The sequence below is a fragment of the Microchirus variegatus genome, assembly GCF_963457635.1.
Source record: "Microchirus variegatus genome assembly, chromosome: 22".
NCBI classification, from domain to species: Eukaryota; Metazoa; Chordata; class Actinopteri; order Pleuronectiformes; family Soleidae; genus Microchirus; species Microchirus variegatus.
In genome coordinates, this window is record NC_139823.1 from 4,087,944 (window position 1) to 4,098,836 (window position 10,893).

Genomic DNA, 10,893 nt, shown 5'->3' on the forward strand with positions numbered 1-10,893 from the left:
TAAAACACAGACACACAGAGATGAAGTCGGTAGGATTTTTTCTAAACACATGGCCACAGAAAAGCTTTGCTCAGATTTGTTGTTGTGCACGATCCGGTGCAAAGACAAAATGCAAAGTACGAGGGTAAAATATGAGCAGTACAATACTCTTAATATGACTGTAATAATTATAAATATTGGAAATTAAACATATATATTTGAAATGTTTGTGTGACTTGTTTTGTAAGCAATTATTTATATTCGTTTTTATTTATTTGTTTATTTTTACTAATGTGCTTTGGCCCTATCAAATGATATGAAATGCATTCATGGACCTCAGACATTTAGAACATTTCTAAAAATACATGACTCAGTTTGTCATTATAACATTTAATTATTCATTTTAGAAAAAGATTGATAATATTTCTCATAACACCTAGGAATCGAACAGTAATCTTGCAAAAAAACAAATAGAGTCCCTCCTCACATGTCTTATTCCTCCAAACCAGTAATAACTCTGTGGTCTTTGTCTTATAGTTTTTCTTATGAGTCAGGAGGATTCATCGTAAACGCACTCAAACACGCTGTAACATGCTCTGTGTAACTGTCAGTGCTGGGTCACTGACCTTTAAAATAGCAGTGTGTTGTGGTCAATTCAAGTCGAGCAGCTAATGCGTTACACAGAGGGTCAAAGTAAAGTAAAACTACTCCCTGGTTGAACCAAAAATAAAATGACAAATGAAACTAATTTAGAGTTACAGCTGTAGGTTTATGATGACCTTAACCATGATGAGAGATAAAGATGATAGCGATAGAAAGACCTTTAGGCAAATAGAAACTGGCAACAATAACAAGGACATAAAAGGTCTGAGGTCAAAATTGGGAACTAAAAAGATTCTAGATATAAAATGCTGATAGTATTATATACAGATGTATACACATTAGAATTAGAATTAGAATTAGACTATAATCACCATGTACATGTACTCTATGTGCACTCATTTTCTTGCATGACACAGAACAGAAAATAGAAGTGGAGAAAATATACAAACATAGTTTGTGGATATGAGGTAAGAGGCACAGGTAACCCAAAAAACACCAGTGTTAACCACTGCACCACTGTTCCACTGAACCGTATAGATACTTTTATAAGAAATACTGTAAATTAAAATAATTAAACATTAAAAAAAACGATGCAATAAGTCCACATCAAATCCAAAAGTCTGCTAAAACTATTGTTTATAGTGTGCAAAGTTAGTTTTTTTAGTTCATTTTCTTTGGTAATTAAAGTGACACAATGTAGGATCCCAATATTATTTTCATGGTAACTGATAACAGGGTTAATGTGACCTCTGTCAAAGCCTGAGCAGGTTAGGTTTGCATCACCTGGTCTTATGTAACTTGTGGTTTCTGTTCCCATGCCACAAAAAGAACTACTGTGTTCTACTTTACGTCACACCTGGTTTTCTACATGTAGTGTGTTTGAGTTGGCTGTGTGTCGTTGGGTCGTGTCATTGTCCTCGTCTGGTCCTCTCATTTATCTACTTCATAAATCAAGTGATTGTTTAGCTGCACAAACCAAAGCACTATCTTTCTTTTTTTCCTTTAATATATAAAGAAATAAAACAATGACATCATATTTGTATGAAATGCTATAACATAGACTTATGTACTTGGTTGACATGGGTTTTTTGTACGTTAGAAGTCCTAGAAGCTAATTATGTAACAAACAATACCGTTTACCAACTGTGGGGGAGCCCAAGAGCCAATCCTACATTGCGTTACTTTAATTTGCATTTATTGTGTGTTAACTGATTGATTAAGACCTCAGCATATTTCACAAATAAGGTCATGTATTTATTTATTTTACAGTATTTTACAGCTTCATCTGTAATTTAAATTGAATATATAGTAAGAAAACTTCACTTTTCATGCATCACACATATTTTTCAGCATAGGAAAGACAATCGTGTCATTTTCATGTGAACCACATAGAGGTAACGTTGCCCTGTGAGAGTTGAGTGTGACAGAACCAGACTGGGTCATGCCCGACATGTCATGTGCAACACTGGCCTCTTCCAGCAAGAGCTCCTGTTGTACAGTTATACAGTTATTTTTATTCCAGCACCTGGTGTTAGCACTGACTTGCTGTGGCCTGAAAATTATTCTCCCTCAGCACAATCAGGTGTGAGAGCAAGTGATCTTCATCCACTGCAATTAAGATTCTGCCTTCATCTTCTCCTGGTACACAATTACTGCTCTGCTGCTGTTTGCTCTAATTGCTCTTTCTGCCAGGATTGGTGGGAAGCCAGTGATTGTGATGGCAAGGGGATTATCTCCTTTCCTTTACTCTGGCCCCTTAAAAAAAATCATTTGTAAACTCCCGGGTGTAATTACTGAGCCTCATGATTAATTGTCTATTGAAATTAGTGCGGGTATAGCTTTCATTTTTACTGCAACGAATATTAATTAATGTTAACTCTCCCCTTTTCTTTTTTTCCCCACACCTTTCTAAAGCATATCTTTTGAATATTCATTGTGTGCTTGAAAAATTGGACCCTAGCCACTGGCTTGAGTCAACGAAACTGACACTTGACTATCACAAAAAATACATATCTGGAATTAAAAGATGTGTTTTAGGCCATAGATAACATTTGCAGGAGGTCGGCCGGTGAAGAAAAGCAAGCTCTTATTTAAATCACGTCTCACCCGTTTGTCGGGAAGTGTCGGGGAATATGCAAAGCAGCATCTCCCGCTTTTGATTCCCTTTGTCGACCAAAGAATAGTCAGATTTAATTCAGTTTTGTATTTATTTAACCCTTGTGGAAAATGACAAGTTGAATAAGTGCCATGTAATCACATTCAGCATATTGTCATACCATAATGTATAGAACACAATGTCACCTTGAATAAGGCATCCACCACTGGAATACATTTTGGTAATAATATGGAAATTTACACTAAGGTCTGAATCAGATTAACATTAGAATATCTCCATATTCTATCATGAAGAAAATACTTTCATTGGCCTGGATGTAGCACAGAGATATGCACATATATGTGCAGGTATTGTACATAATATATATTTTTTAAATATTTTAATAAAATGGCATTCTTTTTTTTAGATGAATGTCATAATTTACTTATTTAAAGGTGCATTATGTAATAAATCTAAAGCAACTGGCCATAAAATCCTCCTAATATGTCACAGAGACTCAGGAATAATGTTCATATAACAAACTGAACTCACCAACAACAACAGTACAGATTAAATATTTGCATTAAAAAAAATGTTTATGTTTTGGCATGTGGCGCCACCTACCGCCGTCTACCAATCATTGCAGTCAGTAGAGTCTCAGCTGCCGAGCAACCACGGGTTGCCAGTTACGTCAGAAAACGAAACCTAAAAGACCTCGGTATTTTGATTTTGAATGTAGTAACTGTTTTTGGCCACATTTTTACATATGGCACCTTTAATGGTTGATTTTTATTTGCTTTACTCAACCTAAACAACAACTCAACCCTGCTGAACATATATATATATCTGGTCACCCAGGGTTAGGGTTAAGCCCAATTTATACTCCTGCGTAAAGTGCTCTGCGTAGGTTACGCAGTGTCCTCTGCGTCAACGCAGAGCCTGTCGAAGAGCCTCTGCGTCGTCTCCGACTGCATGAAATATTTTTTAAGTGTCCGTCACTCTGTCAAGGGACAACGGAGACGGCAAGAGCTGCGATTGGTCCTCAGGACAGACCGAGCGAAGCTGCTCTGTGCCGGCTCACAGTGCGCACCGAGAGTCCACAGACGTGGGGCTGATCCCTGCCGATAACGCCGCTGCCAAACTATAAATACATCATATCTTAACACGCACAGCACAGGTTTAGACTCTAAATGGCCAATTTCTCGTCTCAAATTATCTTAAAACTGCGTTCCGTGACACAGAAAAGTCAGAACAGTCTTTCTCTCTCTTTCTCTCTCGGACACCATTGCTCACTGTAGCCAAAAGCACAACAACCTTGCGCAGCGACCCCTACTGATCGGGCGGGAAATTGCAGCGCGTGTCCGTCACCACGACGCAGAAGTATAAAGGCTCGAGGCGTCTCCGTGGTTACGCAGTTGGATAGCGCATTACGCAGTCAGAGAAGTATAATGTGGCCTTTAGGGTCACCCAAAATGTGTCCATGTTAATACATTTGTATGGTATGTTATCATCTGGCTACAGACCCAAGAAACGTCACACATCAACAGTTATACATTTTCTCACTACCGTAAGATTTAAGTTATACTGATAATATAGTATATATAGTATAGTTTAAATTAGTAAATTAGTAATTAGTAAAAAAAAATTATATTAAGGAACACATCTTCACCATTAACTAGGTGCGCATGTGCATATAAGTAGCATACTAGCCCTTTATTAGTAAATATTAAGCACATATTAACACCTTATTTAGGAAAAATCTTAATTAATGTCATAATAGAGGTATAATAAGGTTATGTAGAATAAGGAGTTAATACATGCTTAATGATTACTAATAAAGGGCTAGTATGCTACTTTTATATGTTCCTGCGTATTCAAACATCATGTGGCTCCTTTTAACTCATCCTTGTTTCTTATCCTACTGTATTATTGCTGTGTTTATCGTCCGCAGCAGCACAAAATGAGATGCGGAACGAAGAAACATGTATTTTCAATCCCTGTTTCTTTGTCTTTATGGGTGTATTCAATAAACACTTTAATCAAGACTATACTTCGTCTTCCTCCCGCAGTCTAAAAAACATGAATTTTAGTGATTAGGTTATAATAGGGCACACTGAAATTACCATAGGTGTGACTGCTTGTTTATCTGTCAGGTTCATGTAGAGCAGGGGTCACCAACGTGGTGCCCGCGGGCACCTGGTAGCCCACAGGCAGCCAATACGGTGCCCGCGGGCTCACTTCACTTCACCTCACTTGCATGTATCCGTATGATCGCCCAGTAAAATATCTTTGATATTGTTTATAAAAACTGGTAATCGTTAGGAGTAAGCACGGGAATGAATGTGTATGCAGTTGAATGCATAATATTAATCATTTAAATGGTAAAGAAACAAAAAAATATTATATGGTAGCCCTCCATATTATTTTTACCCTTAAGGTAGCTCTCTGTCTCAAAAAGGTTGGTGACCCCTGATGTAGAGGATAAAGCGATAGAAAATGAGTGAGTGTTATTATTAGAGTGAGCCTATGTGTTGCATTTGATGACATGCTTATTGTATCAGTGATTGAAAAATAATCCTCAACAAATGCACTCTACAACTCTAACTGTATTCTACATAGGGTGACGGTAGCTCAGTGGTACGGCGAGTCGTCTTTCAACTCGAAGGTTGCGGGTTTGATTTCTCGCTCAGCCGTAGTCTATGTGTCCTTGGGCAGCATTGCTCCTGGCAGTGCCTGAATGAGTATGAAAGTGCGCGTAGATGCACTTTATAGATTATCTAATGAAAAACTGCAGTGACTAGACTAGAAAAGAGCTATATAAATACAGACCATTTACCATTTGTTTGATGAATGGTAACACTTTATATTAGGGAACACATTTACCATTAACTAGGTGCTTACTAACATATATAAGTAGCATACTAGCCCTTTATTAGTAATTATTAAGCACGTATTAACACCTTATTCTACATAACCATATTCTACCTCTATTATGACATGAATTAAGATTTTACCTACATACGTTGTTAATACGTGCTTAATATTTACTAATAAAGGGCTAGTATGCTACTTATATATGTTAGTAAGCACCTAGTTAATGGTAAATGTGTTCCCTAATATAAAGTGTTACTGAATGAATATATGTTTGTTACTTGATTTAAAATATTTAAATGAGACTCAGAGACACATAGAGAGGCAACAAAAGACAGATAGAAACATATTGGTTTAGTCAAATTTGTTGACAGTAATAACAAATAAAGAATAAAACCAAACTTATTTGGCCATTTCAGTAAAGTTTCACACCCAATTTAACAGTGTGACTTTTCCATGTCTGTCTATACTTTGTCTTTCCAGCTATGTTCCCCCCTCTCTTTTTGTCTGTGTCTGTGTATGTGCTAAGAAATTCAGTCGACCTTCATCTTGCCTTACTCAGCCCACGTTCAGATAAAGGGATCAGATCAAACTAATGTCTTCACCCCTCAGTGTCTCTGAGCGGCCGCTGAATAAAATTGCAGCTGCTGTGAAACGACTGTGACATAACTTGATCCACGCAGTGACAGCGCACACCACCGCTTGCTCCCTGTAATATATCAGTGCCAGGAAACAGTGGATGTGGAGACGCACTGATTCAATCAGGGGCCACAGAGGCTCTGGGGAGAGTTCATCTATAGCAAACCAGCAGCAAACACTCAAGCATCCCTTTAACTGTATTGGCTGTAACAACGTTTAAGGACTTTGAGGTTATTCATTCAACTTCTTCCTGACTAAGTACACAAAAGAGGAAATGCAAAAACATCGGAAGTTGTCAAACGCTGCGCGCAGTGCAAACCAAACCGCAGCAATGTTGTCGTTAACAGACCCTTCGCACAGCAGCCATTTTGACATTGACACAGTAGGGTAAGGCTATTCAACTTAAGGCCCGGGGACCAGAACCGGACCTTGAAGCAATTTGGACCGGCCCGCGGCCCATTAACCCATAAATAATGATAGTATTATTAAAAATACAACCGTAGCTTCACCTATTTCTGGCACTTTTTGGCAAATACTAGTACAGCTGTAATTGTAGGCAGCCTATGTATGTACCAAAATATTTTGCACTAAGAGCTAACTGTAGCAGTACGTGTGTCTTGTTAGAACTATAACTTTTATTTTTTGCACTCAGAGCCAACTGTAGCAATTGTACCTGAATATTATTGGTACTGTGAATTATATTTCTGCAAAAATAGCATATTGTGGCCATTGCACCTTAATGTTGTTTATATTGTTACCTCTAATTTTGTAAGAGCCAATTGTGACTTTTATGCCCAAATGTTGGTGGTACTGTAACTGTATAAATTTTGCACTTAACGCGAATTGTATTGTACCTGAATGTTGGTGGTTTTGTTACTTACCTTTTTTGCACAAAACTAGCAGCCATTTCAATAAATAAGTGCTAAATGGTTTATAACGTTTTGTATCTATTTATATCCGTATACTTTACATGCAAAACAAAATAGTAGTACAGGGGTTGACCGGCCAACTGGCTGGACAGCCTTCCAAAAAGCTGGCCCTCCAGAAATTTTAGTAATAGCCCTGCTGTTCAAAAAAATTTTTTTTTTTCGAAATGAATGAAATAACATGGAAAAACCTTGTAATTAAAAAGAATGTGAAAACATAAATGTAAAGAACAATAAAATACTGTAAATTGCTTTTTAAAAAAACTATATAACAAAAAAAATACATAATATTGTAAAGAACCCACATTATAAAACAATATAAATATATAGAACAATAAAATACTGTAAATAACTGAAAAAAACAGCCCTCAGGCTCCGAGTGTTGGGGGCCCCCTATCAACTCGGGGCCCCAAGCAGTTGCCTGCCTTGCCTGTTCACAAGCTGCGCCTCTGCCTGCTGTAGGGTAACAGCAAGGTGTAAACAATCAAATTAATGATGGCTGCATACCATTTAGCCTCCACGTGTTTCCTCGCTGTCGCCCTGTCCTGACTTACACCGGCTAAACAGAGAAATCATTGATGTGATCAGTAACACCTGTGCGTTTCCTGTTCAAAACGTGTCAAAGATGGCTGCCGTCAGAGAGAGAGAGAGAGAGAGAGAGAGAGAGAGAGAGAGAGAGAGAGAGGGGCCCATTTCAAGCTGCACTTTAGCTGTCGCACAATTAGTGAACATGCATAACTGCCAATTAGGTCATTCCTCAGTAGCTTCCGTGCGTCGTACATTTGTGCGCATAAATTTAAGTGGCGTGCATCATTTTAAACGAAGCTCATAAAAGTTGTTTTGATTATCACAGACGCATGGCTTCAAGCAGTGCACACATTACCTTACTGGTTTTAAAATCCAAATTTGATTTACAAATAAGGAGTGTACAATTTATTTTGTGTGAGCATAAACAATAAAGTGTTTACGGCCATCACGCCATGGTGGTGTTTTTTTTTTTTTTTTTTGCTTTATGTCTTTATGAGTCACCAACTGTTACTCATCTCAATATACAGAGACATATTGTTCTTCGCAGATAAATGACCAATAACTTTGACAAATGACAGTAAGATTGCTTTGAAGAGAGATAATAGAAATCAGATTTTCAGATTTGACAGGTCATGTTATGGGGTTCGGCATTTTTAATATGACGATTACATTAAAATCCAATAAAAATGTGTCACTGTAAGGTTGTCAATGTTTTTTTTTTTTTTTATGTAGCTGCCACCTTGGGGACCATGAAACTATTTAAAGTCCATGCGTCATCATTGATATTAAAAATGTAATGATAATAGTTGTCATCCACCCTGAATACAAACATGGTGATCCTGATCCTGTCTGTGTTTTCTATACAAAGAACTAATGCATAATAATAATTAGTCTAATGACAGTCTTTTCACGTTGTTACAGTTAATAAACCCCCTTTTTTTTACATATTACATATTTAGGAGAAAGTGAAAGTCTTTGACAAGTGACTGACAGGAGTGAGTGAGTGAGTGAGGAAACTTATCCTGACACCTACTTAAAGATGCAAGGATGCTAGTGAACAGTGCACCCTACACTCTTAGAAATGAGGGTTCCAAAAGGGTCCTTCTACAAGGGCTGAGGTTCTACCTGGAACCATTTTCTTCTGAAAAACCCTTTCCAAAGAAAAGGTTTTTCAAGTGTTCTTTGTAACACTAATGGTTCCAGTAAGAACCATTTTGATCCAGAGAACCCTTTAAAACCTTTTACAACATACAAACATTTTAGAGTAATTCTCATTATCCAGCTATTACCTGGATATTGATTTGGAAATGGCATTGTGTTGTTATTATAATAATCCCCTAATTGTCACATTATTGCCATTGTTGTTGGCAAACTGAGAATTTGCATTATAAATAAGTAATAACTAACAAAATAACTAAAACATCATAACCCATATTACCATGTTACTGTACTGTAATATAATGTGATACAATTTCATTTACTTTTTATTTTTGTGGTCAGCTACGTTGCTACACCACTACGTAAAATCCTAATTTGTTTAATAATTAAATATTCTCTGTAGGAACAATTGCTGCTGGAAACAAAAAAAGGAAGTGATACAAGTGTTAAAGCTCTCCCTTCTCCAAAAAAAAAGAAGCTGCATGACTCCATCCCTCCACTGTGACCCTGATCCTCTCCGGGTTTCCACTGCTCCAAAGTAGCCTGCGTTGCCATAGTTACCTTCTCCTGGCTACTTTGTAAGGTCACCAGGTCTGGTGAGCTCTTCCCTCTGAGAACAGGCAACAACGAATGTCCTGCAGGTTCAGGCTTGATGTAAATAGTCTCCGCTGACAGCCTCCTACTGTACAAATACTCAATTACATTTGCTTAAAGGAAATGATTTGTTGCAATGGCGAGCACTCGACTCGTGTGACATCAGCGTTGCCAGAGCAACAGCCGCTGATTGCACAGGCTGGAATTAGGTATTGATCAGAGGAGGGGGTCCGGCGCCAGTGAGGGACTGGAAGCGATTCGCCACTACGATTTACAGAGGATGGGGGCGGGGGTGAACCTGCACACTTCGCCCCAGCTCACAGAGCTGAAAACCCCTCAGGAACCAATTTACACACAGCTACAGTGCAATATCTGCAGGAGTCAATAATGGAAATGTGATGCCCCCTCTGCCATCAATGTGACCGCTCCTCTCCCTCTTGTTAGAGCACCTTGAAAGTTCTAGGCCAATCCATAGACACAATGGATTTCCAATGATGCAGGGATATTTTGACTTTGGTATTCTCCGTGTAATTACACCTCTATGTAAGGTAACAGCCTCACGCCGGAGCTGTCTGTTTGTAGTCCTCTTAAAATAAATCTCGACTTCATTTAATTTAATCATCATCTCATCACACTCATCCTGCCCTTACACTATTTCACATTGTTTACTCTTCCAGCCCATTTATTAGTCAGTAGGCAGTGTTTATCACTCGGGCTCCTGCTGACACACATGTGATTTAAAACGCCTCACAAATAGCATCTTCACATAATGAATTAAGAGCATTCGTTGCACATCAGTGTGGCTCTTACATCACTGCAGTCTGTTGCTTTGCACTCAGTGTGTTTATGTCCATACTTTGAGGGAACAAAAGAAATGTGGAGCCTACGAGGCTTGAACTTGCAGAGAGTGCTTTTGAAAATGAACATTCAGGGTGTTGAATTTGTAATTTTCCTCAAGCTGTAAATCTCAAAAAAATTCTGTGCACATTTTTGACACTGGAGCATCTCGATCGTAAAGGTATCCTTGGTGAGTTTAGAGGGAAAGTGAGTCGACTTGAAACACTTGAAATCACTGTTCCTGATCATTTGGATCAAGAATACTTTTTATAATTATAATTAAGTGATTTAAATACAAGGTTTAAAAACTGATGACCCTTCATTCCTTACACAGAATGCACAAATGGTGTGTGAACCTACGAAACACACACAGGATGCATCTCACTACTGAGTATTCTGGATTGTGTCCCAAAGTAGATCACGGTCCCCATGCAAATGTGCACTCAAACATAAACTTCACTGATACGAGGTTGCCAAGTACTTTGAGAATGCAATCCCTCATGACCCAAAAGACAGATCTTACGAGGAGCTACACTCACATACTACTTTTCCATAACATAAACTGAATTTGAAGGCTGTAATTTTTTATTTTAAACCGTCAACATACTGATTGTTGTCATGGTCATTTTTATTACTTCGTATAAGACATTCCTTACATACCGC